The sequence below is a fragment of the Topomyia yanbarensis genome, chromosome 2, assembly GCF_030247195.1.
Source record: "Topomyia yanbarensis strain Yona2022 chromosome 2, ASM3024719v1, whole genome shotgun sequence".
NCBI classification, from domain to species: Eukaryota; Metazoa; Arthropoda; class Insecta; order Diptera; family Culicidae; genus Topomyia; species Topomyia yanbarensis.
The window spans coordinates 235,907,664-235,934,914 of NC_080671.1; the positions used below are offsets into that span (position 1 = coordinate 235,907,664).

Below are 27,251 nucleotides of genomic sequence, written 5' to 3' on the forward strand. Positions count from 1 at the left end.
ACATAAAATAACAAATGCACAACACGGGTTTTTAAAGGCCGCTCAACAAGAACAAAAAATCAAATAGAAGCTCTTTACAGTGAATTCAGCAAAGCTTTCGATAAACTTGACATTCCCATGTTAATTTTCAAAGTTGAAAAAATAGGAATCGAAACGAGACTCCTCAATTGGATTAAATCGTATTTAACAGATCGCCAGCAACTAGTAAAATTGTATGAGATGAAATCCGATATAATTAAAGTTACATCGGGGATTCCTCAAGCTTTACACTTAGGACCTCTTCTTTTCATTTTATATGTCAACGATATCTCTCTTATTTAAAAAAAACATTAAAATTCTCATATATTCGGATGATATGAAGCTATTTTTAGAAATTAGAAATAATAATGACTATAATGTTTTTCACAATGAAACAAATCTTTTATACATGTCAAAAACCTGTTTTAATCCACCTAGCGGTGCAATTGTGCCTTTCTCAATCACGAGAATTATTGAGTTGTTTATATCTTTTAAAAGCTTTCAAATGTGCGTATTACATTTTTATTGTACACGACATAACAACTATATACAAGAAAAGAAATCATTATTCGAGTTCAAAAATTTTGTAACAGCAATAACAGCCACGGTAATATTAAATTGAAAAACCTGTTTTAATCCACCTAGCGGTGCAATTGTGCCTTTCTCATTTCTCTAAACTATGGCACGGAGGCTTTTTATGTTCAACATAATTGTGGAAATGTCCATTACATTCTTAGTACACTTTGCACTTATACACAGGCTTCCTTACTGCTCTCGATATTGGCTCATTTTCTTTGTGCCAGCAGTTAAACGCAGTAGGGCTGTTTACTAGCTCCCACTGAAAGCGAGAGAACGCGCTCTCGAGAATCAAGAGATTTATTTTTTGAGTTCACACATATCTCTACCACGCCGGGGGGATGCGAAAGTTAATTCTCACACAATTCAAGAGGGAGTGTTCATCATAAGATGCTCAGTTACAGAAAGAGCATGTTTGAAAAGAAACCTATAAAATAAGATGGTCTCGAAAACAACAGAATGGCGGTATTTTTTTATCAAATGAGTACTTTATTTAATCCTTGCTAATTTAAATCAGCCATTTATATGTACACAAAGCCATCCCAAAGTTGTTCACTAATTTCATTTGACAATTTGCACAGTAAAATAATATTTTACGGAGATCCGCAATTGATTTAAAAAAATGGGAAAAAGTATTCATTATTCAGCAACTTCGGTAGTTTAATGAATAATTTGCTGAAATCTGGAATATTTTTAATTGAATTTATTATTACTTTTGTTTTTTTTCGGTACATTATCATACCATCCAGTAAAATTCTGACTTATCATTCAGCAAAAAGTTAAACATCCTCGAACCTCGTCAAAAACTTCTATAAATTCGCCATTTTCGCAGAAAAAAAATTACACGGCGTATTTGCACATTGCGAATTCTGTCGTAAAACCGATTTAATCCACCTAGCAGTGAGATGAAACATTTCTTACACATTTCACTATTGGATTAGTTTGCAGAACTCACGAGAAGTATGCACCCAACTAGAGGTGGGATGAAAACAGTTCTAGTTTTCTAGTAGGGTTGGGAGTACCGGTTTTACCGTTACCGAAAACCGGTAAAACCGTCCATATATTAAATACTGAAAACCCGTTTTGCAAGAATGAAAAACCGGTATTTTCGATATTTTTTTAGCGAAAACTAATTAAATAATTTTTCATTGTTTTTTTATAATAGAGCTTTCGAAATACTTTCAAAATATTTTCACCTACTAATGTTAGAAGTAAGATCGCCTGTTTTGGGACACTTCAATGTTTTTGTATAAGCAGTGGAATGCAGCTCAATTGATCTTCAGCACATGGCTGTATTAAATTAGTGAATCAGTTTCCTTCCTTCGATCATTCTTGCTACTAGTAATAATGTTATTACGCGCGCGAATGTTAATTGCATAACAATCTGCATCATATTCAATCGTTTGTAGAGAGAGAAATCAACTCATATTTGTCGTTTCATTGGTTATAATAATACGATGAATATTATATATATTTGGTAATCTTCAATTACACAGCTATTAGCATATTCAGCAGTCACATATCGCTTGAATCAACTAAACAACACTCACGACAATCAGTTGTCCGGAGTTGAAGTTGCATTTTTAACAATCTAAGAACCTGTTATAAATTCTCGGTGGCTAGCTGCCCAGAGCAATGAATACATGATAACACTTCTCCAAGTTGCATTGACTTGTGCAATTATTTACCTCACCCTACTGACAAAATTCCTGCTCGTGGCAAACGTGGAGATGCAGAAGTACACGGTCTCCATAACAAAATTTGTTACGCTAACATTTCGTTCCTTCCCAGATGGCTGTAAGGACGCGGCAGACATCGCCATTGGCATTATACCGTACAGAACTCTCGATTGATGATGGATAGCTACTCCCAGGTTCCATTCGCAAATTTTTTGTGAAATTATGCTTGTTCTGTTCAATTAAGGACTAGCAATTACGAGTTGTACGGTCATTCTGCTCATGCTCAATTGGAAAAGGAAGCACATAAACGCTGGTTTTCAAGACGAGGTGGAATTGAAACTTAAGCGGTTTCATATACGAAGTAGGACTGTTAAAATGGGTATTTTGAATACTGGTGACAAAATAGACAGATTAACCTGACCTATTACAAATCTAAAGCGTTTTTGATGCGGTGGAGCTCAAACATTTTTTGAACATTATTTTCAGTATATCTTAAGGCATTTGTATAAGGAGAAAACAGCAATTTTAGGTCGGTTTTCGAAGTAATGGTTTGTCGAATCTCTTTTGTCTCTTTTTGTCTACTGCATTTAGCTAACCTGCTGTGCTTTTTGGTACAATAAGCGAGTTAGACAACATGACGACATGCACACTTTTCATGCTGCGATCATCAGTGGTTCTCAAGTAACGTCTGTTGAGCGATTACTTTGTTAATAAAGTATGAATTGGCATCAAAGCAAGTTAAATGCGACTGCTTTGTAAATTCAATTTAATTTCGATTTTCTCTTTGTGATTACCGGTTTTTAGCGGTTTTACCGGTTTTTTTCATTTTCAATGCCGAAAATACCGGTTTCTCAAAATGCCTCGGTTTTCCCAACCCTAGTTTCTAGTCTTGCACGAATAAAATCTCGAATAAATTATAGAAATCAACAAAACGACCGAAATAAAAAAGTAAAGCAAAAAATGAAATACTAGGTTTTTAAATTAATAAAATGAGTAGAAAAATTATTGTAAATCAAAATTATAAAATACACGAATGAAATTATATTAGGTTATCAAATAAAAATTAAGATTATATTTAGAAATAGTAATAAGAAAAATAGATTAAATTGACTCATACCTACAAATTGAATTAAATAAAACAAATGAATCAAATGAATCAAATGAATCAAATCATTCAAACGATTCAAATGAATCAAATGAATCAAATGATTCAAATGAATCAAATGAATCAAATGAATCAAATGAATCAAATGAATCAAATGAATCAAATGAACCAAATGAATCAAATTATTCAAATGAATCAAATGAATCTAATAAATCAAATGAATCAAAAAAATTAAATGAATCAAATGAATCAAATGAATCAGATGAATCAAATAAATCAAATGAATCAAATGAATAAAATGAATCAAATGAATCAAATGAAGCACATGAATCACATGTACCAAATGAATCAAATGAATCAAATTGATTTAATTCATCCAGTGAATACAATGAATCAAATTAATGAAATGGATAAAATGAATAAAAAGAATGGATGAACAAAATGAATAAAGTAAAAAATAAATGAAATGCATAAATAAAACAAACGAATCAAATAAACAAAATGATCTGAAGTGATAAAATGAATAAAAAGAAGAAAATGAGCAGAATAAAATGCATTGATAACAATGAAAAATTATACAATGGTAAAAGGTTATAAATTAATGTAAAGAAATAAATTGATCAAATAAATTATTTTGATGAAATGATTAAAACTGAAAAAGTAGTCAGATTATTAAAATGAAGAAACTGAACAAAATTAATAAACTGGAAAAAAATGAATAAAATGCATACAATGAAAACAATGAATAAAATAAGTTAAATGAATGATATGAGTAAAATGCACAAAAAGAATAAACTGATTAGAGTGAATCCAAAGAATGAAACGAATAAAATAAGTAAAATGAACGCAGATGAACAAAACGAATAAAAAGATTTGGAATGAAATAATTAATTAAAATGAAATGGTCATATATATGAAGCTAAAAACATTTTTGAATAAAGAAAATGAATAAACCGGATTGTACGAATTTGAGAACCATTGCATCAGAAAGTTTTGAAATGTTTTTGAAAATCCCATCTTCTGAGAAAAGGCTAATAAATATGCAATGGACTTTCTAGGGCTTCCATCCTTTTTTTGGTTTTGTTCTTTTTGTTTTCATGCTTCTTTACTTGACGGCGTCGTTTTAAGATTATCTGGTGTTTCTACTTTATTGTTGGACCTTAATTAGTTATCAGGAACCTGGAACGTTCAATTTGCTTAGGAATTCGAAATTTATTTTTTGATCACATATTCCCGAAATTTATGTACAGAATAGAATTTACTGGTCCAGTATTTTAACGCGCAATTGAATATAGTAAAGTGAGACAAGGTCACATGTGCTTTCAAGCCCCTTGCACAGAGAACGACAGGGAGAATGCGATTCGTGAATGAGACAGGTAGATATTTCAAAGTTTTTATTTGCATTGAAGTAAATAGTGTGAAATGTCTAGGCTATGTCGATAGCATAAAAGCCGTGCAATCAGTTGATTGCAATGCAGTCTCTTTCCATTCATCCTCATAGCTTTCATATTGTTTCGTTCCGAATTCTCGTGCAGGAAATATGGATAAATAAGTCATATACAGACCAATACTGTGAAAAAGAAATGGTTCAAACTACTCAGTGTATCCAGATATGGACGACGATAAGTTAGAAGACACATTGTAATTGCATCCCCCATCGAGAGTGGGTACTTTGGGAGACTTCTTTTCCTGCATCTAATTTGTGGATATTTTTGGTCTTTGATCCGTTATTTTTGATGAAAGTTCGTACCAATACAACGAATGTGCAGCTGATGCAACGCATGGTTCATTCGCCTGCGCCACGTTCCGTCTTCCATCTGCACGCTACCATATATGGTACGCAACACCTTTCGTTCGAAAACTCCAAGGGCGCGTTGGTCCTCCACGAGCATAGTCCAGGTCTCGTGGCCGTAGAGGACCACCGATCTAATCAGCGTCTTGTAGATAATCAACTTCGTGCGGCGGCGAATTTTGTTCGACCGGAGCGTCCTAAGGAGTCCAAAGTAGGCACGATTTCCCGCCAAGATCCGTCTCTGAATTTCACTGCTGTTATCATTGTCGTCGGTTACCAGTGAGCCCAAATACATGAATTCGTCGACCATCTCGATTTCGTCACCGTCAATCCGAACTCGGGTGGGAGGCTCACATTGTCGTCTCTAGAACCTCTTCCTCTCATGCATTTTGTCTTCGAAACGTTGATGACAAGTTCAATCCTGCTGGCTTCAGCTTTCATTCATTGAGCATATGTTTCATTCAAAATTCAATAGAGATACGAATAGTGTAAATATCGCACGTGGAATGTCTCTTTTGAAAATGTTCATCGTCAAACTTTCATATTACCCAGTTAAACCAAATATTTTTCTGATATAGCCATGAATTTCCTTAATTATAGTGTAGATACAGGCTTCGAATACAATTGAATTAAAGTTGAGTTGATGTAGCAGCAGACAAAAAATAGTTTTGTTTTCTCAAACCTTCGCAATTACAATTAATAAATATTTCAGATTGGCAGAAGATCTTATCACACAACTTAGAAATGGATGCAGAAATAGCTAGATAGATGCGATAGAAGAGAGACAGTGAGAGAAAGAGAGAGAGAGTGAGAGAGAGAAAGAGAGAGAGAAAGAGAGAGAGAGAGAGAGAGAGAGAGAGAGAGAGAGAGAGATAGAGAGAGAGAGAGAGAGAGAGAGAGAGAGAGAGAGAAAGAGAGAGAGAGAGAGAGAGAGAGAGAGAGAGAGAGAGAGAGAGAGAGAGAGAGAGAGAGAGAGAGAGAGAGAGAGAGAGAGAGAGAGATGGTGGTGGGGGGCGTGTGAGGAATGGCAAATTATGATTAATGCAGTGACATTATTTTTATAGGTATATTATTATGATATATTGATTCTTACATTCTTATCATAAATAATGTAAGTAGTAATTTTTGCGCCATAACCAGTATAACCAAAATCTTGCAAAAGAGATAAATTTTCGCTAGATTTTTGGGCTTCAAACATACAGTTGCTTTCGGTGACGCCACAAGTATAATTATACTAGAAATCTTTTATCTCACTACTAGGTGAATTACTTGTTGATCTGTGTATTGATATATCATCCAACATTTACCTCATTATTGAACGCAATGCCTAATCCAAGGAATAAATACTAGAACTCAATGTTTCTTTATCAACACATTATTTTGTATTTGAAGTGAACTAATATATTGATTTTTGAGAAATAGTTCATTTATTATAAAGGTAATTCACAAAATGTTCTCAACATCGAATTCCTTGAATCAGATGTGTTTTCATACCCCGATATTCAAAATCGGTTTAGTTTTGCCCCTAAAACACCAGTAAAGCAATACTCTGTATGAAACAATCTCATTTTTAATTAGTGGAAATTGGTAAGCGAGGACTAAAAATATAAAATGGTTAATATCTCTTCCGCTCGTGCACAGATTTAGACAATCTATAGCTTGTTAGAAAGGTATTTCTATTTATGTGCAGTTTGTGGGACAATATTGTATTGTTCGAAAGTTATTTGCAAAAAACCTGCTATGTTTTGACAAAATCGCTCATATCTCAGAAAGTAAACAACATATCGAAAATCAAAAATAATAGTGTCAAATGGCAACGTTAGGCCTTTCATTTGAAACTGATTTCAATTAGATCGGTTCAGCCATTGCTGAGATAATTACATGACATTTTGTACATACATACATACACACATACACACACACACATACAGACATTGTCTCAATTTGTCGAGCTGAGTCGATTGGTATATGAGACTCGGCCCTCCGGGCCTCGGGAAAAGTTTTCAAAATTTGAGCGAATCCTATACATTTCTTTTGTAAGAAATGTAAAATCATGAATTTTCAACAGAACCCAGTGAAAGCAGTAATTGTGAGATTTTCCTGGTCGTCATTATGTTTGAGGAGTATTTATTCATTGACTAGGGCAATTTTACACATGACGATTTTGGATAAAGGATTTGACTCGCAAGTATAATAATAAGAAGCCGGGTAGTGCAAATAAGTGTAGATTCAACCGCGAAAAAGTGTAGATTCAACCGTGGAAATAATTCGGCTTTTCCAAGAGGAAAGCTTTTAATAACATTCATAGGCAGGCCTGTTTTGTTTCTACATTATTGATTGTTGTTAAGAACAAGCGATTTTTTGATAATGAAAATGTTTTGTGTTCATAAATCCCGGGCTAAAATTCGTGATCATGTTCAGGAAATGTAAGATTTCTTTTGTTCGTCTTTAAATTTTTTGTGCAACTAGTAAAAAGCTGATAAATTTACTTTCACTAGCAATTCGTCAAATTAAATGATCAAATTACTGAATAAGTCAGCAATTCTCAGCTGAAAGTTTTCTGAGTATTTTTGGCGCTTGGATAAAAAAGGAATGTTGCGGAGAGTTTGGTAGCAGAATTGGTTTACTAAATACTGAACGGCTTGCTGTTTAAAACCCAAGTAAAATTTTCCGGTACTCAATAATTCAAACTAAGTGTGTAATCTATGTACGTTTGGTGGAGCAAATTAATAGACTTTTGAGCACTAATATTAAGACACTTTTAATTAAACATTGTAACGTACGTAGTGATTAAGCAAAATCTATAGCATCTGGTGTCCAATAAGTCAGAAGCGCAACATTCAAAACTGCGGAAAATCAGCAAAACTGGCATCCCGCCACACGTCAATAATGAAACGCACGCAGCCAGCATCACGCACACAAGCAATGTAATTTCTGCATCACACCTTGGAGAAAGGTTGGCAAGAGAACCGGAAAACTTAAATCGTCATTCGTGTAGTGTTGGTGTTAGAAGGTAGCCGGTGCAGTTTTGGTTGTGCCAAATCGTTTGGTACGGTGGACATTTTGTCCTTGGCACAAGCACACCTCGGGAAAACCTGCGTCCCATCAATCGTATTGACCGTCGTTGTTTGAAGGAATTGGTAAGCACTAAAGACACAATCTAACATATAGCCAATTATCCAAACCTCCCGGTACGCAGGCAAAACCAATTTGAACCTTATTCGACGGCGTCGCTTAGAAACCGAAGCTGACAGCAGACCGGTTCCAGAAAAGCAGTAACGGCGAAATCAACACACGGAGGTCGAATAAATAAATCGGTTCGCCCAGCAAACGAAAGAAAAGGACATTCAACTAGCACGCTACCACGTACTTCTGCCATCAAGTAAGGTTAGGTTGAAATTATTGAAATCGCCCTGCTAACCGCTTACGCTTGCAGCACTAATAGTGGCGATTCACTAATTGGACAGGTTGAGCAACAAACCTTAAATTACACTCAACTGAAAGGAGCCGATCGGATCGGAAACGAAAGCGTCCAAAAGGATACTCAGATCACGTCACTCCGTGCTTCTGTCACCAAGTAAGGTTATGTTCGAATCATTAAAGTTGTAAAGCTAACCGCTGACGATTGCAGGACACATTTGGGAGTGACAGACTAGTAAGCGTTACCGACAGCGAGCACAATATCCAACTGATAATTTCCCTCGCAGTCGCTCAGCTTCCGACGATACATATTCATGCAAGTGCGCTGACGTCGAGAAATAATAAGGGTGCGAGAGCTTTATGTCGGTGGTTGGACAAGAGGAAGTACGGGCAATTCGGTTCACGGTCATTAGCAAACAATCGCCCCCAAGAGGGTAAGGGTATCCTAAGAAGTATATCGTAAGAAAGGGCTAACACAGCTTGCCCTTTAGGGCCTTTTTGTTTGTTTGAAATTCCTTTTAAGGTGCGCCCAGCGCGGGAGTAAGGAGTGTGCACATTTAGTCGTGCATCCGATATCGATCACTCCAAGCAAGGAACGAGATCATTCAGATCCGCGTTCTCGAAATCGCCGCCAGAACGAAATCTATGATGCGAAGCGAATCGAGGTGAACCGGAATGACGTGTGGACGGTGTGATGCTCGGCCGGTAAAGATGATGATCGTGTGCGTGAGTAGGAAAAGTGACCATTGTATGCGTGTAGCAATAGGACAAGCAGGGAGCAAGCATAGAATATTATTGTAAGGATGTAATCGAGGGAGAAAAGAATATAAGTGAGATGCGATTATAGATTTTGGCTTTGTGTATTTTGTTGGTGGCATTTTCAGTCCATGCTAGTCGGTGCCGCTGAGGCTTTTGCCAATCAGCCAAAGCGAAGCCCATAACAACATGTCTGTGAGAATGTATTGCGGACAACGTTGATTTTATTTTTGCAAAGATTGAATTAAGACGGAAAATGGTCGAATACTGGTGCTTAAACGCAACGAAAACTTAATTCGAGTGCTTTAATATTCACAATGCCATTTGAGGCAATGAAAGGAAAAAAGATGGCAGACGTTTCTCTAACCAAAGGCTTCAAATGAGTAGGGTTATAATATAATTAGGATGAAAATAGTATCAATATCCTTTATCAGTCTAATGGGCATTTAAGGGGTTACACCACCGTAGATTTTTTAAAAGGTCGAACTTTTATTTATTAGTCTAAAATGTGCTTTATGATGTTTAAAATAATATCCCAAAAAAATGGAAGACGGAAACAAGATATAAATCTTCAAATTCTTCAATTCTTCCGCAACGCCTCTTATGTAAACCCCGAGTGTACTGAAAACTTTAAACGCATTTTTCTCGAACCCTTTTTTTTTGAGTTGGCAGGAAATGTAGCTTGAACAAATAATGGTTTTTGATTACTTTGAAATTTTCAAAGCATATTCGAAATTGATTTCTCCAGTGACGTACGAGGGATTTTAATTTCATATTGCTTAATTTTTGATAAATTAACTATTTGTGTCGATTTTCGGCGTTTTTTCACTTAAACGTGTGCCATTTCGCGAAAAATCAACACATCGAAAAAATTCGTACGTCGCTTGCTACTGTCATAAAGTTTTTGGCTCTATGTCAAAAATTACGGGAGATAGTTGTCAGGCCGTGGACCGTCGCCCAGAAAGCCGAGTGACATATTTGAACACTGATTTGAAGTGAACTAAACAGCGCTGTTGTTGTAGAATATTTGCTGGTTAGTCGCCAATTTAAAGCTGGGGCGCAACGACTTGGATAGGGCGCAACAACCTGGATGGGGCGCAAAGACATTGATGGGGTGCGAAAACTATAACGCCACTATACGGAAAGTGGACCGGAAAATGAGCGGCGTGAATGCAAACATAACGAAAAGTACTAAATTGGTGCTAAAAGTACTAAATTTGTACATATACCATAATAACCATAATGATAACTCGTAAACTTTACAATATATAGAAAGAAAATAAAATTAAAGTTGGATTTTTTATTGAACTTAAGAGTTCGGAAATTAGTATAAACAAATTGAATATTTTTATATCTCGATCCATTTTTTACTTGCTAAATATTTAGAATCATGTTGGAAAGATGGTGTAAAAGATTCATATGGGAGTCTGAATACTTCATGAGATATATCAATAATACCAATAAAGCAAGGCTACTTTATAGTAGACACCCTGTGATAGAAACTTACAAAATGGTTTGTAAATCTGATGTGAATTTTGTTTGGTGATGGCAATGCCCTGTTTTTAAACATACGCCCTAAACGAACCCCCTGGAACTGTTACTGTTGAGGTATTGGGGCGGTAGTCTAGTACATAATATGCTAACTCTTAACATAGGTTTTGTTCAACAAGCTGAGCCACCCTAGGGACTGAAATATACCTCTATGAAGGGGTTATATACAAAGTTGTGGCGAAAAAGTGAGCTAAGTTCGTAATTTTTTTAAAGTGCATGATGCAAATTTTATTCGAAAAAGTAGTGGTAGTACTCTCGAAGTTCGAAAAAACAAGCTGAATTAAAAAAAATATTCAAGATTGGCGGAGTTCTGGCCCATCCCCGAAGCGTATTTTTTGGCAGAGGTTTGCAATGAACGGTCTCCAAGCCGAACCGCTCAACTGAAATCAAAAAAGTAAACTGATTATTTAAGAAAAATGTATTGTGGTAAACTTGATTGGAGCGGTTTCCCAATAAAAAAGAATTTCCTTCAAAAAAATTATGTTGATCAAAAAATGGAGTTTTAAACAAAAAATCATTGCAAAGAATTGATAATTTTTGAATGAAAAAGCAACCGTTCAAGTACAAGTGTAAATACAAACAATTAAAAAAAAATGAAAATCGGATGAGTAGTTTTTGCGAAATCACGTTCGCCGCAACGGTACTTTTCAAAAAACTTAGTTCCGATATAATGGCGTTTAATTTTGTTGTGTTCACCTTATTCGCGAAAGAACCAGCGCGCTGTGAACCGGCTATACTTTGAAATCTAGTTCTCCGACCTGGATAAAATTTCGCACAGATATTTTCAAAAGTGTGTGAATATTCAATAATTTTCATTCGATTTTTTGAGTTCCAACTTTGTATATAACCCCTTAATGATGAAGGTGAAAACTTCTTGATTTTTTAGTGCATGAGCTAAATAATTTCATTTTGTTATTTTAAAAATCGAACGTTGCTTTTATTATAAATTCAAAAAAAATCAGATGGAGAGGGGAGAATAACTCCTTGGAATTAGAAATAGGGGTTCAAGTTAACGGGAGATGAACGGCATCGATTACAGACTCGGGCGGTCTTCGTCAGATGACGACCGGCAACATATCGAGTTGCGCGTGTGATGTTTGTGCTGCAAATTCCGCGTTTGTTAACATTTTCGACAGAGATGTTTCGTGTCACTTGCATCAAACCATCAAGGATGTACGATATATGTGGAAGAGGACACTTCTGAGAATGATAATAAAAATAAAAGGGGCAGGTAAATCTATATATTGATGGTTTTTAGGAAACTACATACGAGGGATATATAGAGGAGATCGCGGTTTGCCAGTACATCCCGCATCGGGACATTGGATGACCTTACTCGGGCCTGAAGGTAATTTGATAGTTGAGATCTGGTGGAACAATGCACGGCGCATGTTTGTGCGATTGGCTCAGTTTTCTCCTTGGAGAATTCGATACCCATCTGGAGGGCCCAAGTAGGCAAATTGTCCAAGACATCTTGCAATGGTCCTTGTAAATCGACAGCACTGGGATCTGTAATGGATACCTAGGATAGGATCCGCCAGCTCTGTCCCCTGTTTTTGAACCAATTCTGAACCAGCTCGTGATTGGACGAAAGTGACATAGGCAAACCTTCGGCTTGGAAACTAAAAGTACTAAAGGGCTGCTTGGACGTGTTGTCATATTGTGATATCAAACATAAAACGACGATTGTTAACTGTGTTGATTTTTTTGTTTTCTCGAGATACCGCTTTCTTTCTATAACATCCGTCTGTAATTATGAAGTGCAGGCATTATTTGGCAGACGAAATCAAACATATTATCCAGAACTGAAGTTCCCGAGAGATCCGGTAGCGCGGTTATCGTGGATTCTGTTCTGTGTGCGGAATAATGCGGAAATGCCTCTTTTCGAAATCAACAGGCTGTGTAGCGAAAGTATGAAAATATTTGGAACTTCATGTAAAAATTGCCTTTGTTCCAGTACCGAGTAAATTGGAAGTACTGAGCAAACAGGGAGAAAGTTATCCCGGAAGTCGCTTCTTGTTCTTCCTTTGGTACTATCGATACAGTTGAATTTTACAGTTTTCAATTGAATCGATCATCGGTGTAAATAGGAGCGTGTATTTTCTACTGCTGTTTTCTCCGAAACGATCATATGTAGTACTGGAACAAACCTATACATTGCTCCAAAACAAAAATTAAACCTTGCAGAAAAGTAGTTTTAGAATATTTAAAATAAATCCGAACAGCGAAGATTATTCTTGTGACAGAGGTTGCTTGACTCAGAAAGCAACTTACAAAAATGAAGAGGCATGAAGATATTTTTCGTAATGTCCAACAACGAATATATATTATTTTGTTTTGCTGTATTCCGATGGAAAAAATGTTATGATCGTTTAAATGCGGATATAAAGACTCAATCTTTGATTTTTCCAGAAGCATGAAATTGGTGCATAATATAGAATATTTTAATCAGAACAAATATACGACCGAAACAAAACCAATATTTTGGAAACATTGGTCGAGTGGGGGTATGTCGTTTTCAACAGGGATTAGTAAAATATAAGAAGAAGCCAGCTGGCGGATCCTATCCTAGATAGATACCACAACGGCATCTGCAAACTGCCCTAGCGTGACGAAATTGACAAGACATTTGTCAATGTCATTCACTTAAAAATTGTAGAGAAGGGGGCTTAGACATGAGCCCTGGGGAAGGTCCACGTAGCTAATTCGTGATGTCGACAAATAACTTTGCGAAAAATACATATGTTTTTCAGACAACAAGCCCCCTGAGTCAGTAAGAAAACTGATGCCATCTGCTCTTTGTTAGCATATGCCATTTGAATTCCTATTAAGAGCAACGCAAGGCAATCGTTCGTCTCTTTGCCTTTACGAAAATCAAATTGTGTATCTGACAGTAAGTTATTTGCTTCGGCCCAATTGTCGAGACAGAACAGGACCATTTTCTCGATTAACTTCCGAATAGAAGACAGTATTTCAATCCGTCCATACAAGTTGTGATCGGAGGCTGTTCTTCTTGGTTTTTTTTTTGATGGCGTGGACCTTCACTTGCCTCCAGCCATGAGGGACAAGGTTACTCTTAAGAAACATACTAAATTAATTCAACAAACGTCTCTTGGCAGATTTTTTAACAAGTAAAATTTGATTATGTCTGGTCCTGGGGCTTTATTGTTACATTATCGTCCGCGGGGGAAGGGGGGCGGTAGATCTTCTGTGCCGGGGCGGAATCCGTACAAACCTTCTTGGCGAAATCGAATATCCAACTCCCTCGTTAGTACTGTTTCAGGTTCGGTTTCTCTCATTAATCCGTCAACGAACCAGCGACAGTAAGCGTTTGTTGGCTTTCATAAAAATTTTCATTGGCTCAGGTAACCCGCCATTCCGGTTGATCTTGTACGCCGGTGGCCTTCTTCGCGTACACGTTTCAACACTTTTTGTCCCACCACGGGTTGGGAGACCTTCCACGAGAGTTCGCGTTTGGTACACGTTTTCTGAGCTTGAATAGCAGTGTCGAGAATAAAGCCACCCAAGAAGCCGTACTCTTCCTCCGGAGGAAGGTCTTGCATGGACTCGAGTTTACCGGATGCAGGATGCTTAGCTCTTCCAATCACTATTTCGTTTGAGGTCAGACGAAATATTGATTGTACTCGTTGGCCTTAAGCCGTTAGCAATAGTGATTAAGATTGACAGAGGATCGCTGCCGTGTCGATCAGGAATTACCTTCCACATGCAATCTAACCGAGTCGAGCAGAGGGACAAGTCTAAGGAGCTTGGGCGCGCTGGGGGAGCAGGGATCCGTGTCATTTCACCGGTGTTCAAAATGGTCAATGGAGTTATCACAAAGTTTTTGGAGTGAGATAGATTTCGATTATCATCATCATGAAAGCAATCCCATGCTATTTGTCATTTCACCGGTGTTCAAAATGGTCAATGGAGTTATCACAAAGTTTTTGGAGTGAGATAGATTTCGATTATCATCATCATGAAAGCAATCCCATGCTATGCCGTGGGAGTTAAAATCAACTAAAACTAAGTTCAGTGCGGGAAAGAGTTCTGTAATGTCAATGCCTGGTGTCGAGGGAAGGTCAATTCTATTGAAAAAATAGCACTTTTTGATCACCAAAAGTACTCTTCCGTAAGAGTGTTCTCGATCCAAGCAAATAAAATTAAAATCTATTTCTGAAGTACGTCATGTTTCGCATAATAAATTTTAAAAGGATCGAGTTTCGGGATAATGTTTTTTTAATGCTACTGTTAAACAGTGATCAAATCCGTGACCTCGTTCGAATTAGCTATCGAAGGAGACAATCGCTGAAAGGAGGGGCTATTTTGCAGTCAACTGCATTAAGAATGTTTTTATTGCAGTGAGAAAGCTTACCAGGATGCTTTTAAGAGAGTGTTCTGTAACAATACGGTCCACAGTGCTGGGAACTTCTTTTCTGAGCTCAGGTTTCGGAGACCAGGAGCTGTTTGCTTCGGTTTTGCACCAGTAAGTTCTGTTATTTTTGTAGGACATTGAAGAGACACCTTCTGACCATTACAACGAATCTTAGGAGAGGAAAAGTTCCTCCTTTTTCTATTGCTTCTAGGCGCAGCAGAAGATGTTCCCTCCTGGTGTTCATCAGAGTCACCATCGTCAGTAGACAAGCCAGTATAGATTTTTGTAGAGACTTGTGGCTTAGCTATTTAAAGCAGCATTTCTGCGAAAGATCCCTTATAGCGTCCCTGAAGGGAACTCTTCAGTTTCTCTTCGCACTAGATCATCATGTCGGGAGATTATGTTGATTTCCCCCACTGTAAAGATACTTTTCGACACCCCTCCCCCAGAAGTCATCCACATGATTCTCATCGCATTTCCCACAACGAACCTTATTGCTACAATGGGAGGCTGTGTGTCCTGATTGTTTACAATTTTTGCATTTCGTTACCCGTGGCACAAAAAGGCGAACAGGTAGACGATCATTGTCAAAGAGGAGGTAGGTAGAGCAAAACCGACGAAGGTCACCCGATAAGAGTCTAAGTTGACGTATGACGTATTCCTGTCAGCTGCCACTGATGTTGAATGCAAACATCCTGTATCTTCCCTGACTGAAGCATGGGGTCTTTAACCCTTGATAAGGCCGAGAGTTTGGGGCCAATAATGAATGTTATATTAATGGAAACACGGTTCTTTCACTTAGTTTAGAATCTACATTTATTTCGTAACAAAAACTGTTTTGAAAAAGGTGGCGATATAGTTCCCAAGTAGCAATTTTTGTTTCAGTGACTATTTCACAACCAGTTGGCAACAAAAAATAGGTGCTGTTGTGACTGACATCTAACTTCCTGTGCGACCTAAAAAGCGCAGTTTTAGGCCGATTTTCAACATGATTATGATTGAGCAAAACAGTAAAAACTTGTTCCCGTTTCGTTGGAATAACCATGCGAGAATAACTAAATGAAATCATATTGTTGTCAACATGTTGAATGCAGGTCGCAACAAGATTACTTAATCATACCATTTTTTTGTTCACCTAGACTGTCAATCGCAACTGAAAAGTTACTTATTTTCTTATAAATATGTTAAGATTATGTTACCAGTGGAAATGAAAATGAAGACCAAGTTAAAATATATGTTGATTATTTAAATTTGAACAGTAGTGTCATTCTTCATATCAAAAATTGACAATGAAGCATCAAATTTTACTGCGCATCAGGGTCTATCGAGTGATATTTTATTCCACTTCATATTATTTCACGCGCTCTTAGTGAAACCAAATTATCAACAAAATAAAACTCATTTTTTCAAGGAGAAAACCGAATCATATCAGAAATCCAACATTATTCAATGAAATCACACATTTATCATAAATCAGGAACATAAATCGCTTTACCGCTAGACTTTTATGAATATTCGTGTGCCGGTTGAGGTTTTATTTCCAATACATTAGAAAATGATGCATATAAGAAACATGGCTTTCTAGCCATCCAGGGCCAAATGTAGGATGTGATTTTGGTGAATGCGAAACAATTCGCTTTTCGAGCAAATTTATATCAATGAGCAAAGATTTTGATTTGTGAACAACTGCTTTCCAGCGTACGGTTTGGCTCCATCGAACAATTTTTAGTTCACATCCAAATATACCTTTCCTTAATATGACCCTGTACTATACTATTCTTACTGAAAACGTTCTAGTTACAAAGTCGTATTCTTGTCATACTCGCGTATCAGGCACATATCATCATTATACCTTGAATCACAAACTCACACGTATTGATGAATAGCATTTGCAACACTGAATTGACCAATTCATAACTAAAGGTCAGCAAGATAATATTTAAGTTGAATTTTTGTTTCCATTACGTTGACAAAATTCACCTGTCACACTTCATGCGCTCCACTTCATATTATAGAAGCATTGAACTGTACGGTGGCGCCAACTATAAGGTGTATCGGAAAAATGTAAACATGTATGATTGTAACGAGAAATTTTAAAAGGAAATCTTGTTTTTACCGCAGTAGTAGCATTAATACTTAATAGTTGAACTATTGGGTCATATTTCTATGAGAAGCATTATTACAAATAGGAAATATTATTACAGGACGCAATAAAAATAAACAACTTCCACTAAAATAGGAGCTATTTTAAACCAACGGTAAATCATATGTATTTATACTTGTGCATCTTATAACAAATGAATGGATAGGAATAAGGACTCAATGGTTACAGGAACTGAAATTGGAAATAACGCAACCAGTGGTACACATATGTTCCGCGAGTGAACCACGAGATTACAAATTGAAAAATAAATTTACTTGCAACTTTGATATTTTTCGAAAAAATAGGAACTGAGAGTGTTTGATGGCCGGCAACACAGTTTTGTTTGTTTTTCATACCTATTTAACCAAAAATTAGCCTCATAATAAGGTAATTTTTTTTCATAAATTATCAAAAATATCAAAACGTAATTCAAGCGTAGGTTTTTTTCATGAATTCAACAATTAAAAAAAGTTAAGGATTCTATATCAACTCAGTTGGCAAATAATCCCAATTGTCAAATAAATGCTACAAAATACCCATTAAAAATGTGGTAGTGGAACATTTTTAAAGACTTTTTTGTTAGGAAAAGCCTACTTGAGTCTACGAGTGGGGAGTGGGTCCAAAAATGCCGGTATTTTGTCTACGTGCTTTGTAAACGGTCCCTTTTCGGGTGGAATTCTCAAGAAATTTTTTGAATTATTAGACAAATTTTCAAAATTTGCATATCATGGGCTAGTATTTTCAGACGCTCTAATTATTAAACAAGAAATTTGCTAAATAGGAGTACTCCTTAGATCACGTTAACTTCTCTATTGTTTCCGGAAGGTACTCCAAGTAAGCGATATATCTCAAATTCATACTACTCATACCGATCTATCTACTATCTTTCTTGTTCTTAGTTCCGAAATTATTTTCAAATATATCAATTATATAATCAGTGTTGAAGGAATTTAATCACTTCGTTTAAAATCAGCAATAGCATACATGCCATTTGTTTATATTTTTCCGATACACCGAACATATTATAGTTGGCGCCACCGTACAGCTCAATGCTTCTATAATATCAAGTGGAGCGCACGAAGTGTCATCGGTGAATTTTCGCAATGTAATGCCAACAAAAATATAACTTATTTTTTGTTTTGCTAGCATTAATTGTGAACTAGTGGATTCAATGTTGCGAAAGCATTTTATTAATACGTGTGAGTTTGCGCTGAAAGGCGTAATGATTCCGCTGGGTACTCGCCGTAGCTTCTTGTCAAATTTTGTGTTTTGTCGGTCTCGTATTGTTTTTTTTGTTCTCAGCGTTTCCGCGATTCGTAACTTTGTTTTGTTGTGCTGACCTTTTTTTGTACGCTGAGAACTGATGTGTCCACTACCAGGGGGCTCCGTTTGTGAGCTTTTTGGTGTGGGGGTAAGAGGCGGGCTATTAAAAAAAAATGATATGTGACGGATACATTCGTATAACACGAATACGACTTTGTAAACTGAAACGTTTTCAGTAAGAATTTCGGTGTTTGACAACTGTGCAAGTGTCAAAATACATACAACAAAATCAAAATCACAACTAAATTTCAACAAGCTCTGCAGCATCAGCAACCAGTTCGGAACATTAATGAACATGTTCTAGCTGGCAACTTAAATGACTATTTGGTGACAAAATATGTTATTAAATAACCTTGATGTTATCTATGTTCAACCAGTACAACAAAAATAACTGTATTGTTCTCTCGTTGCAACATAGTTTGTACTTAGACAATTAAAACTAGTTGCGATTTGCTACTTGGGTTGCCACCGCCCGGTAAACACATTTTATGAAACTCTATTTCTTAAGGATAGTATAGGAAGAAATCCAAACGAAAGCTTAAGCTAGCTACCGTTATGCCCGTTTTTATGTAACCATTTTTGTTATTGCTAGATTCACTGTTTTTACCTCCACCTCTGTTCAGGCCAGTGCTCAGGACATTTTCAAGGGGGTTGGTTTTATTCGTTTCTTATAAAAGAAGGGTATAGCAACCCTCAAACTTTGAAGATCTTTTCTCAGGTCTGGAGGCCCTATTCTTTTGTATCAATCGACTCAGCTCAACAAATTGGGACAATGTCTGTTATCGAGAAGGAATCTTGAACAGACAGCGCTGCCTGTGGCTCGTGGCAGTGCGGATTACTGCAGTGATTTGTAGTAAACTTACCGACTAAATCTAAACCTCTTGTTCCTACCAGCCTTCAACTTACGCAGTCACTGTTAGGTACTACCTCAGTAGGGATTGTGTGTTTACTCTTTTTATATTGTGTTAATTGTTCGTAGATTTCCCATTGCTGTTGTTTTTTGCTTGCTGTCCAACTTTCGCGGTATATCTAACTTGCTGATGTCTACTGTAAATATCGTCACCTGCCGAGACGCGAAACGATCCAGAGGTGCTGACCTTAATGACCGACATGTCTTTACAACTACCTTTCTTGGCGCTAGTCGTTTCGAATTATCCTATTTAGCTGGTGCTGAGCGGTGTACTCTCACAGGAATAGGAATTTTTGCTTACCGATTCCCGTTTTCGTAAACCATTTAGCTCTCAGGCACTAGGACAGACCACAGGCGGTGGTATTTTTTTGGATGATCTAATCCCGATTTCTCTGACTTCGTGTTGTTTGTTTGTTGTTTTTCATCCATAGCTGATGTTGCAAGCTCAGAAAGAAGAGAAACATTTCAAAAGTAATTCAAAGCCTTCATTGGAATGGGCTTGAGACAACTATATTGCCACCTATTCAGATTCATTATATTTTGATTTTTGTAATTTTTGCAACTCAAGAACCGCGTTTTCGGATAAAAAATACTTGTTTTTACAAATTTTGATCACCAACTTATAGGGTGTAGAGTATTTTATTCAAAATCGAGTTAATTGTATTGTCCATGCAGGAAAAGAAAAGGTGACAATATAGTTGCCACTGTCTTATAAAGGGGTAAAACAGCTAACATGAGGACGACCGCGTCACATTCAACCCGATTAGAAGGTACATATACACTATACTCCTTTGCAAAAGGCCCGTAGCCAGCAATATAATTTGCGTGCTTCAAATTATTTTCCTCCACCAGAAGCTTATCAGGGCTGATTGATGTTTATTGATTATTGATGTTTCTGTCACCGCCGAATATTGCTTCATCAGAACTCGAAAAATCTGTAATAGATCCAAACATTTCTTGTCTTCGGTCCGGAAAAGTTTACAAATGGCCCGGTTGCGGAGGGTGGGTTCATTTTTAGTCGGGGAGGTGATTTTATTGCGACATCCATTTCGCCTTGAGGCAAACCATTATCAACGAAAGCCGTTTTTGCACGGGTTGTATTATAGTCATGAATGAGGAATATACAGTCGTGATTCACTGGTTGGCCCACAGCCTATGTCCAACTAACGAATTTGATTCGCTAGTTGGACCAACTGACAAATGTCAAAAACTCTCCAAAGAAGACGTTAGTAGTGTAAAAGATTAATAAATAGATTGTCAAAGCAAATTTGACATGAGATTTTGGCGTTCAGATGTTTTTCAGTTGGACAAAGGTCCAACGGCACGGCACGAAATATTATCTGTCATTCTGCCTGAGACTTGCGCGCTATTCATTCAACTTTCAGCCAAAATATCTTATGAAGGTTGCAATGATGTTCGGAAGGATTATTTGAAAACATCCATACCATAAAAAAATCATATAGGATGAAATACTCTTGCTTATAACACTAAACTTTTGCACTCTCTTCCTTTTACTCCGTGATGAAGCTACAATATGCACATATTTGTATCACATATACTTATCTATACATAACACTTACTTTCACTTTGAACACACGTACATATTACATTTTCAATGATAAAGTGTAGCGAAAACTATTTTTTATTAAATTTTTTTTGAGGACCTCACAAAAATAGGTCTTGCCAAGAACCTTCCAAACAAGTATTCTAAACAAAAAATATAATTTTATTGGTTTTGTGACAACTCAGAAAAGGTATCTAAAGCTTCTGGTATCGGTTTTAATCATACTTCTCCTACAGGTTAAACCATTTAAAATTTTATTAGCCAGAAAATTACTATGAGATGTTGTTCCTCTGTCATAATAATAATTTTATAATTGAGAGGTTGGCTAACTTGTTTGCAATATCAGCAATTCAATTTTCTTGATAAATTCAATTTTCTTGAATTTCAATATTCAGATAAATTAAATTTTCTTGAACGATATAGACACTGTGGGTATACAGAATAACTTTTGAACCAGAAGTCGTAGCCTATTACTTTTCTTGGAAAAGTTGTACACTGTACTAGTATCTGCCGGAGTTAGCATTGTACATTTTTTAGAACACATAGGAAATTGTCTACACGAATTTAAATATGAAAATTTGTGCCACCCTAGTAGTCATATGTTTGTTAAACATGTATGTGAAAATAGTTAAAACTGACGAAGCTACGGCATTTATCTTGAAATGTATCCAGTGAAAATGTAATCGTACACAGAGCATTCGCACGATTGATTTGTTTAGAAATATTTCCTAAATTATGAACGAAGGGTTTTGCATACAAAGATGAATAACTTTTATAACGTAGTCAATTTTATTGCGTGCAAACGCGAAAAAGACGGGAGCGGACTTGGTGGACACAATGTCAGAACCACCACAACGAATTCTCTAGACTATAAATGGTATTGGTTTTAAATTTCAAAGCAAAAACGTGATTGGAACACTTCAGCGAACCACCTGTTTTTTTCTTTTTTCCAATGCGGGGGGGGGGGGGGGGCATGTCATGTTTGTTCTTAATCGACTTTTTTCTTCGCTCCAAAGAGCGTTGCAGTAGTTCTGTGTAAAAGTTTGAGCTTAGAGATGCAAAGAGGCATGAGTTTTCGGGCTTCCGAGTTTTGTTTTTTTTTCATGAGCTGTATAAGTATAGTCAAACATGAAATTTCAGAAACAACTAACGTACCGCGTAGTAGCACAGCACCAGCTGGTGGCTGGTTGGCTTGATTGCAGAGGGGAAGTAGCTATCTGACCAATATTTCTCATAACAGTTCGGTATGGCTTAAAGTCGCAGGCAAATTACTCTTACGTATGTGTTGGTGACCATACTGACATAAAAAGAAATTCGCGTTAAAATAATTTACCCAAGAGACTTGAACCGACAATCATTGTCTCGCCGAAGACACCCCTTTACTAACTGAGCTAACGCGATACATAACACGCACACCAAAAAATAATGAAATTTAAACGACATGTAAATCAATACGAATGTAAACATACAAAGATTGAATCAAACATTTGATTGAAAATTACGTTAGAACCAATTGGAGCATCAAACAGTATACAATTTTATACTTTCGTTCGTGTAATATTACATGTCATTCATTTTACAGCAGTATTCGAATAAAAATACATTGAAGTGCATTGGTTTACCGTTTAAAGAAACTGTAATTTTCAATCCACGTGTAAAATTATAATACAATTCCTTCAACGAATGCACGACAAGTCGTGTGTATTTGTGGTAAAACTTAATTTTACATGTATATTCATGCTCCAAATATGTGCATGAAAATAAACTTAAAATTACAAAATATTTTTTTCTGTGAGTGTGGTGGCAAAGTGGCATACATAAGTTTCGCTTGAGCGTGAACGATCCAAGCGCAGAGCTTCTGCTCGTGCATGCATGGGTATGGGACATTGCAAGATGACGTCGTATGAGTAAAAATGCTCGAAAAAATGACAGCTCAGCGAGCTTGTTTACATGGACATAGAAATTTTTTTATTCCGATTCAGTGCAAGTGAGCGTGTCATATCTTCGAGCATTTTTACTCATATGACGTCAACTTGCAATGTCCCATACCCATGCCATGCACGGGCCGCAGCTCAATACGCTTGAATCGTTCACGCTCAAGCGAAACTTATGTATGTCACTTTGCGAAGACACTGTCATGTGTCGCTATAGCGCAGTTAGTAAAGGGGTTTCTTTGGTGAGATATTGATTGTCGGTTCAAGTCTTGGTAATTGTTTAACGCGAATTTATTTTTATGTCAGTTGGTCACCAACGCATACATAAGAGTTATTTACCTGCGACATCAAGCCATACCGAACTTTTGAATGAGAATGAAGTTCCGGGCCAGAGAGCTCCTTTCGCCTCTGCAATCAAGCCAGCCAACCAGCCAGCTGTGCTACTAACGGTAGGGGAGACCGGGGCTAGTTGGCGGTGTTTTCAGTTTTCATTTTTTACTGCTTTGACTTTGGTAGATCTTGCAAAATAGAACACGTTGCATGAAATAGTAGACTGTTGGCAATATCTCTGAATTTTATTGAAATGTTTGGTACGTCAGTCTACTTTCTACTTCTGCCCAAGTCAGACGTACAATCGAACCAAGTGAACAACAACTAGCAACCTCTCAATCTAGTGTGCATTGTCTCGAGAACAAAGGAAACTTTTAATTTATTCTTCCATCATGAGTAAAGTTGACGAAAAATCTCAGCTCCGACCGAACACAGCGGTCGTTGACTTTAAATTCTGTTCAATAAGATTGAGTTTTCGTGAAGTGGAATACCTGCTGAAGGTGAAGATGCAGCTTAGGCTCAAGGAGGTTATGTACCTTCAGTATCATCATCTTCGCAATGTAGTGCTCATATCATTCAACACGTTAGCACAAGCCGAACGTTTCGTTTTGCAGAACAACTTGAAGCACGTGGCTGAAAGTGATAAAGTTGGAATTAAGATTCCCGTGTATATAGAAAAAGACTATGTAGATGTAAAATTACATGACCTATCACCACATACCCCTCCTGATCTAATCGCAAAATACATGTCGCAATACGGAGAAGTAGAATTCGTTACACGTGATACGTGGAGAAATTTCTTCCCGGTTACACCTAACGGTGTTCTTGTGGTGAGGATGCGGATCGAAAGACCTATCCCCTCCCACTTGACTATAAAACTTAAAACCCACGAAGCTACTATTCATCAAACTACGTTATGCACCCATGAGGGGCAAACTCCTACGTGCAAGTATTGTAATCAGACAGCACACTAAGGACAACCTTGCGCGGAAGATACAGAGGAGAATTTATCGCTACTGATTGCCAACGAATCCACGGAAAACCAACCCAAAAAAGAATTCTCAATACCAATACCTGAACCACAAACGGTTGCCAAATTTGTGGCAGCTGTTCAGTCTATATTGACAACTGCCAAAGCAGCATCCAGCACCCCTGAAACAACTGTAAGTAACATCGGTGATGAAGATAATAAGAATGACGACGGATTTACATTGGTCACCCGTAAGTGCAAGAAGCAGGAAAGAACATCTGGTCGCGAGCACCAAGGCACTTTTAACGATGATGACCTTGATACAGAGGACAGGAGAGAATTTAACGGTCCCCATGACGCAGTAGGCGAGTCGCGAAAGAAGGTCTCCGCTCGCAATAAAAAGTTGCGCGCACGAGATCCAACGGACAAACAATGATATTTGTTTTTATTTTTATTTTTTACATATTGTAAACACATAAAAGATCCACGGCTCCGTTAAGCTACCGCTATGAGCCGTGTCAAATAAACGAAATAAAAAAAAAAGAAATGTTTGGTACGTTGTCTTCATTTCTAGAGACAAAAAAAGTAACGCGGAAAAGCCGCCAACTTACCCCAGCCTCGGGGTATGTTGGCGGTATGCATGGGGTAAGTTGGCGGACTGCCAGAAAATAAGCAATTCAATAGGAATACAATCACATAAGTGGTCCAAATGGAATGTGCCGATAGTCTTTTCAATAAAACTGTATAGTATTCGACATATCTCATTATATTTCAGTCTCAATACCCTGTCATTTTGACTTCGATGCGTACTCCATATTCAAAAGCAAATTTACGAAATTCTTCAGGTGTTTGGCTGAAATAATTGTCCATTTCATTGACGAGAGACACAAGAAAAAGTTTCTCTTACTTTGGAGTGAATTCCAGAAATAAAAATATATGATGACTATTTTTGCATTATCAATAGTACCGCCTACTTACCCCGTGTGCGTTACCGCCAACTTACCCTAACCGCATATTTTATAAAAAATGATTTAAAAAATTACTTTTGGGTATGAATAGGCATAATATCTATACGGATGCTGAAGCCTCTTTTCACGCACTATCGAAAATCCCGAACGATTACCTTAAATTACACAAAATGTTTAAAATTAAGAAAATTTACAAATTATGCTCAAAAACACAATATCGTCCACAGCTTCTACAAAACATAATGTTTCGCAACAAAAACACATTGGATAATGCGTTTCACATTACTTAAGGTACACAACGAGAGACAACGCTTTATGTCTAATAGAAACGGAGAAAAAGGGGTTCCGCCAACTTACCCCAACCGCCAACTAGCCCCGGGCTCCTCTATATTATTTGTTTCTGAAATTTTATGTTTGACATATAAGCTGATGAAAAAAATATTAACAAAACTCGGAGGAGCGAGAACTCATGCCTCTTTTTATCTCTAAACCCCAACCCTTACACAGAACTACTGCAACGCTCTAAGGAACGAAGAAAACAGTTGTTTAGGGACGATTCATAAATTACGTAACGCTTTTAGGGGGGAGGGGGTACGACATGTTGTGACATAGGGGGAGGGGGAGTAAGCTAGATCGTTACGTAATATGTTTTCACCGAAGAAAAAAAAAATTTCAATGAATAACATAATAGAAGAGGGGGGGAGGGTGGAGACATTTGTGACAATTTGTTACATGGGGGGAGTCAATTTTAGGCAATTTTTACGTTACGTAATTTATGAATGGCCCTTATCCACAAGCATGGCATGCCCAGCGCAAGTGCACCGTATTGTCTAAAAGAAAAAAGAGAAGAAACAGGTGGTTCACTGAAGTGTTCCAATCACGTTTGTGCTTGGAAATTTAAAGCCAATTCCATTCTCAATGATAGGTAAGGGACCATTCATAAATTACGTAACGCAAAAATTGCCCAAAATTGACTCCTGCTTCCCCCCATGTAACAAGTTGTCATAAATTTCTCTATCCCCCCCTCCCCTATTACGTAACAAATTCCTCGAAAAAAAATTGTTACGTAACGATCTGGCTTACTCCCTCTCCCCCATATGTCACAACTTCTCGTACCCCCCTATACGCGTTACGTAATTTGTGAATGGTCCCTAATCACCAGATGGAACTTTCTAAATGGAGTCTAACTTTGCAGGGATGATTGCTTTCGACGATAGCATGTTTTTGTTACAGCTCAGCAAAACAAAAAAAAATAAAATGCTACAGGCTACCCAAAAATAAATTTTGTTGTTAAAATTTCCAAAAATAGTTAAAATTTGTTTAATGAAGATTACCACTAAACACAAAATAGTTTTTTTTCCACCTTTTCATCGAATTTTCAACTTTGAGCTTCAATTTCCTTTAACAGAAAGCTACGATTATTCAAACAATGTGTGTGTATGAAAGGTGTGAGCGTTGGGAAGAAATACTAGTGCGGATGACAACAGACAATCATGTTTTAGTAGTTTTATTTAGATTTTTAAAGAGACCGCCTAGAGGCGGTGTTGGGAACTAGAGGGTTAATTTGATTAAAACCATAACATCCACCAGCAAAATCTAACACCCAGACGATTAACATTGCTGTCGTTTGTTTTGTTTTTTTTGTTACATTTGACGTACTAATGAAAGTTTAATTTGTCTTCAAATGCTGTACATAATCGTACAAATAATAACCTGTCATAATAAAATGAAGAAAAAAATTATTTATGGAGAAAGTCGCAGGGGATCGGTTTTATTCGTAATTCCCCTAAAATTACTAGTCGTAACTCGGTGAACTTATGGCACTCAGAAGAAGTTC

At 37.0% G+C, this 27,251-nt stretch overlaps 1 protein-coding gene and 1 long non-coding RNA gene across 3 annotated transcripts in view; both read left to right on the top strand.

The window, feature by feature from the left end:
• The window catches only part of LOC131682967 (uncharacterized), a 646,631-nt gene that overhangs the window by 405,628 nt on the left and 213,752 nt on the right, over nt 1-27,251 (top strand). The window lies entirely within an intron of this gene.
• On the top strand, nt 6,298-9,478 carry LOC131682969 (uncharacterized). Of its 2 annotated transcripts, XR_009304290.1 has the most exons (4): nt 6,298-8,310; nt 8,370-8,552; nt 8,607-8,747; nt 8,802-9,478. It is a non-coding gene; the product is annotated as an uncharacterized LOC131682969 (long non-coding RNA). The 2 variants fall into 2 exon arrangements; XR_009304289.1 differs by having other exon boundaries at nt 8,370-8,747.